The following is a 6,000-nucleotide window of genomic DNA, read 5'->3' on the forward strand; positions in this document are numbered from 1 at the left end:
TTCCAATGTGCCTCACGCCATGGACCTGTCATAGACAGGCAGCGGACAGTGTCAACTAGCTAGCTAGCCAGTTCATGTTACCCCATAGTGGTAGCGTCATTCACTCATTGTAGTAATGGCAAACTAATGGTATCGTAGACTAATGGTATCACCTGACTTGCCATGTTTCGCTAAAATACTGGTGTGCAGAAGGTAGCCTACTAGCTAACATAACACGTCTTTCATCTCAAGGATAAAATGTATCATATGGTGGATGTAATAAACTGCAGTGTAATCATTACTTAAACAGTTGAAAAACAGAATTGGCGTAATGAACACGCCCCTGAAAATATTAGTAAGCAACAGTAAAATAGATTTGTAGAACAGTCTGAGGAGCAATTGAAAGGAAAACAAGATCACCTCCAAATCGCAATAGTTTATTTAATTTGTATGGCAAATTCACGAATGTAAAAATATGGAACAATTTGTGAACTTGTTGGCTATTATGATTTGTAAAATTCTAAATATCAGTTTTTCCCTAGATGAAAACTATTCTACAACCATCCCCTGAGAATATGTTCTATGTAGATTAGAATGTCACTGTTACCCAATGTCTGTTTGTTTTTCGATATCCCATCCCAAAGAGTGCCAGAATCTCATAGGCTTCCACATGCTCATCAAGCTCTTTCCCCTCGTGTTTGTCCTCATTTCTTTCAATCTCTCTCTGCATAGTCTGAATTTTCTGAAACTCTTTTGGTGTCACCCATTCTGTCTATTGTTCAATGTCTTGTTTCGTCCTCCTTTCTCGCCATCTTTTGCGCTCTCTTTCCAGATGTTCTCCATTTCGTCCAGCAGATCCTTCCACAGCTGTTCTATAAACTGCTGGAGTAGCGTTCCCTCCCTCCATCTCCCTCTGTCTCTTTTTATCCTCTCTCCATTCTACTTCATTCGCCAAAGTGATCTCCACCTCTTGCTCCAAAGTTTTCAGGGAGCTCACTTGGTCATTTCCCTCAAATATCAACTATCTGGTTGTCTCTCTTCAATCTTTTCCTCTTTCTCTACATTTGGAAAGACAAATACTTTAACAACAGGAGGAAACAAATCTGAAGAATGAGTATACTGTAAAACCGGATAAGTTCTGGCTTCTCCAACATTTTGAGGAAACTGATTACCTTAAAAGTTAAGAAACTTAATTAGCTGAAGTCAGCAGTACTACCTTCATATTATTAATACAAATGCCGATTTCTGAGTAAGGTATACTTTACATTCTTTCATGTAAATCCAGTTAGTTATTTTGATTTCTCTATACATAAAAAAACGAAGTTAAATTAAATCAATATGGTGAAGTGAACATGAAATAATCATAGTAAGTCAGTCACTTAGTAAGTATAAGTTGCGATACATTAAATGTTTGAGTTTAGCAAAGTCCACCTTATTTAAAAACGATAATTCACCATTACTCAAACGTAACTAAGTTTACTTAAACATTTTTAGGAAACTGATTACATTAATGTTATCAATTAGCCTTAACTGAAATATAATCAGTAAATACAAAAACAGTTAGTTAACTACACTCAAAAAGCAAAAGTTCAGAAATGTTCTGTCTTCCTCTGTGTTGTCTTTAGCCTGGAGCTCAGAGAGAGCAGAGAGCAAAGACATGTTTACGTTGTAGATTGGCCCAAGACAGCAGTGCCCAGGCCCTCTATCCCCTCACTGTAAACACCAATGTGCGGTCATTACTCAAACGTTTTTAGGAAACATGTTGCACTAGATATATCTGAGCACAGTTACGTAAAGTTATTTTGTAGACTTTACTCAAACCGACATCAATCAAATGTATTTCTAAAGCAATTTTTACATCAGCCGATGTCACAAAGTACTGTACAGAAACCCAGCCTAAAATCCCAAACAGCAAGCAATGCAGATGTAGAACCACGGTGGCTAGGAAAAACTCCCTAGAAAGGCCGGAACCTAGGAAGAAACCTAGAGAGGAACCAGGCTCTGAGGGGTGGCCAGTCCTCTTCTGGCTGTGCCGGGTGGAGATTATAACAGAACATGGCCAAGATGTTCATAGATGACCAGCAGGGTCAGATAATATTCACAGTGGTTGTAGAGGGTGCAACAGGTCAGCACCTCAGGAGTAAATGTCAGTTGGCTTTTCATTGCCGATCATTCAGAGTTAGAGGCAGCAGGTGCTGTCACGGTTGTCGTAGGGTAGAGTGGACCAAAACACAGCAGGAATATATGCACTCATCTTCTTTTATTAAATGGACAAAGAAGGTAAACCAAAACAAACACAACAAAAAAAACACAACGACGAATAACAGGCCGGTAAGGCACAAAGCTATACACAGCACAATCTCCCACAAAAAAACCCCCATGAAAACAAACTCCTAATTATAGGACCTTCAATCAGAAGCAACGATAACCAGCTGCTTCCAATTGAAGGTCCAACCCCAATAAACTAAACATAGAAATAGACTAACCTAGACAGAACATAGAAATACACCAACATAGAACAGTGCCCAAAAACCCCGGAATACATAAATCAAACACTCCTCTACATAGACTCACACCCCGAACCACATAAACCAAATACCCCCTGCCACATCCTGACCAAACTACAATAACAAATAACCCCTATACTGGTCAGGACGTGACAGGTGCGGTAGAGAGAGAGCCCAAAACAGCAGGTTCGGGACAAGGTAGCATGTCCAGTGAACAGGTCAGGGTTCCATAGCTGCAGGCAGAACAGTTGAAACAGCAGCATGACCAGGTGGACTGGGGACTGCGAGGAGTCATCAGGCCAGGTAGTCCTGAGGCATGGTTCAAGGGCTCAGGTCCTCAAAGAGAAGAGAGAGAAAGAGAGAGAGCATACTTAAATTCACACAGGACACCGGATAAGACAGGATAAATACTCCAGATATAACAGACTGACCCTAGCCCCCCCCGACACATAAACTATTGCAGCATAAATACTGGAGAATGAGACAGGAGGGGTCGGGAGACACTGTGGCCCTGTCCGACGATACCCCCAGACAGGGCCAAACAGGCAGGATATAACCACACCCACTTTGAAAAAGCACAGCCCCCACGCCCCTGGAGGGATATCTTCAACCACCAACCTACTACCCTGAGACATGGCCGAGTATAGCCCACGGAGATCTCCCCCACGGCCCAAACCCGAGGGGGCGCCAACCTGGACAAGAAGATCACATCAGTGACTCAACACACTCAAGTGACGCATACTTCCTAGGGATGACATGGAAGAGCACCAGTAAGCCAGTGACTCAGCCCCCGTAATAGGGTTAGAGGCAGAGAATCCCAGTGGAGAGAGGGGAACCGGCCAGGCAGAGACAGCAAGGTTGGTTCGTTGCTCCAGTGCCTTTCCATTCACCTTCACACCCCTGGGCCAGAATTTGCATTCTGTGTATATGTAATTCTGTGTGATTATTTAGGTATTTAGTAAATAAATAATTAAATCAAAGTTTGTATTGCTGATTAAACTTGTTAGCCAGGGATCGTGAAGATAACCAAGAATTTACAACTTTCAGATGAGACTGAAATAAGGTGACGATTAATATTGACTGCTATTGATGTCAAATATTGCTAGGTCTTTAAGAGTTTATTCGGAAGATAACAGCTCTATAAACACTCTTTCGTGGTGCCCCGACTTTCTAGTTAATTACATTTACATGATTAGCTTAATCAGGTAATAGTAATTACAGAGAAAGGATTTTATAGAATAGCATGTCATATCACTTAATCCGGCATAGCCAAAGACACGACAACTGTCTCACAACTGCCCTCGAACTCATGTTAACTAGCTATTCACAGACCTCAACCTTGTGGTTATCATGCATTTTTTTCTCAGTCGTTTTTCAATGTGCTTACGCTGTCAGAAAAAGCCCATTAGAAGAAAAATCCTGTTTCTTACAAAGCAAACACAAAACAATTGTGACCCTATAGGTCCACTAAAATGAAGATTGCTAACTAACTTACCAACAAAGTCTTCTGTGTCAGTCAAACTGCAGTTGTTAAGCTTGTGTTCTGGCTTTCTGTCCCCAAAGCTGTCTCTCCATGCCAACCCCTTCATGAGGTCATGCCTGTAGCACCTGTAACTGTGACATCCTACTATAGCCAGACAACTGGCTACAGTAGGAGCAAATAGGAATCCAAGGTAGCCATTGATATCTTTAATAAAATGCATACCACCTAGTACAGCCACCTCTGTAACCTCAGTGCATTAACACAAATATCCAATGACTCCTATGCTTAACCTGTACAGTCATCACCGTAACCACAGTTCATTTCAAAATGGTCAACACGTAGCCACAGTGCACCTCTCACACGTGGTTGTCATCTCCGTAACCACAGTGTATCTCCTGGTCAACTCCGTAACCACTGTTCCCCTCCGGCGTGTCCATCCGTTGAACACTCAGGGATGAGAAGGGTCTTCTGTCTGGGTCCAGCCTGTCTGCAGCCATGCATGGGGCTTCAGCCCATCAGTTTTGGACGTCTAAACTGGGGATTTAAGGACTTATGGGGGGTTAAACCCCCGGATTCAAGCCCCCAGCCGCCTGTTTGAGGGATTACACTCCTCAGACCCCCATTTTCACCTCTTCATCTTGGCTAACGAGAAGTGGGGGTTGTCTTTGTGTTCGTATCTCTGCCTGACATCTCTGGGGGCGAGGGATCTCTAAATGAGTGGGCTAACTGCTCTTAGATGTTAAAGAGATTCTCCGGTACGTTTGTATATATTCTTTTGCCAGTAGTTCTGAAAGTAGCGCCCATGAGCTAAAAGTGGTCCCCAAAAATTGCATACTACAGTTGTGGGATCTTAATTTGAGCCAGTTTTATACAGCAGAAACATTATCCTGCAGCAACGGGAAATGGGAATTATTGTGTGTATTATAATTAATGACAATTTATTGTAGGGGTTTAGAATTTCAGACTTGATTTGCCCTAACATAAAATGTATCAAGTGGAAATTATAAGCTTTTCCTGCATAGCAGGAAAATTATCATCAACAAAATAGTGATCAAATGAAGATTCTATATCTCTACGTCACAAATGTGCAGATATGTGCACTACGTCACTACGTCATTGCTCTCTCTCTCTCTCTCTCTCTCTCTTGCTCTACTTTGTGTGTGTTTGCTAGCTGTCACTCAAATGGCAAGGTGCTGAAACTCAAATTGCTAGGGGGCTGAAGCTCATAATGTATGGAAAATAGCACCACACAGCTTCCAAAAAACAGTCGCTTTCAAACTATGGATTTTGTGGCTAATTGAGGTAAGACAGTAATTCTGCTCATAGATTATGCATGTATGAAGTACACATTGACAAATCCAGCTCAAAGCGGGAGGTTAAAAAAAGACTTACTAGTCTCCAAAGTACCCGAGCATGTCTTTAATTTTGACTGACTTTTTGGTGTATAAATCGCTCTGTGAACGTTGCAGGCTTTAGTGCCTTATAGTGCCGTCTGTCTGCTACCGTTTGAAGTGTCAGGTTTCACACTCCACATTCACATAGGGAGTGATGTGTCACGTTGTCTGGCCTATCCAGACAAATAATCAATTTGCTCTCCCTCTGTGCAACGGAGCCCAGCCTGGGAGGCGGCATATTCATGGGGGTAGTCTAGCGAATCCAGCAGTCGCAGTTTCATCTCGCTGTGATATTCTCAGCCGGATTCTCAGCTCTCAACATGAAAAAAATACTAAATAACTTAGTAGAATTGAAACACGACCACTTTCTTTTGGTCACCGCTAATGTCATCAGTTGTATGAAATGGGGCCAAATTTGCACTGTCACTAATTATGATCACAATTAGAAGCTTTAAACTTATTTTAAGGTAGTTTATATTTTGATTGTTACTACATTTAGAAAGCATTTCATTCATTTCAAACCCTTTTCCCTTACTTTTGTTGAATAGGATGTTTTTTCTTCATATTTTCATAATATTTGTACACCTCAGCAATTGATATATATTTTTACCAGAAAGGTGAGTTTCAGACCTTTGTA

The sequence above is a fragment of the Salmo trutta genome, chromosome 21 (genome assembly GCF_901001165.1).
Source record: "Salmo trutta chromosome 21, fSalTru1.1, whole genome shotgun sequence".
Classification (NCBI taxonomy): Eukaryota; Metazoa; Chordata; class Actinopteri; order Salmoniformes; family Salmonidae; genus Salmo; species Salmo trutta.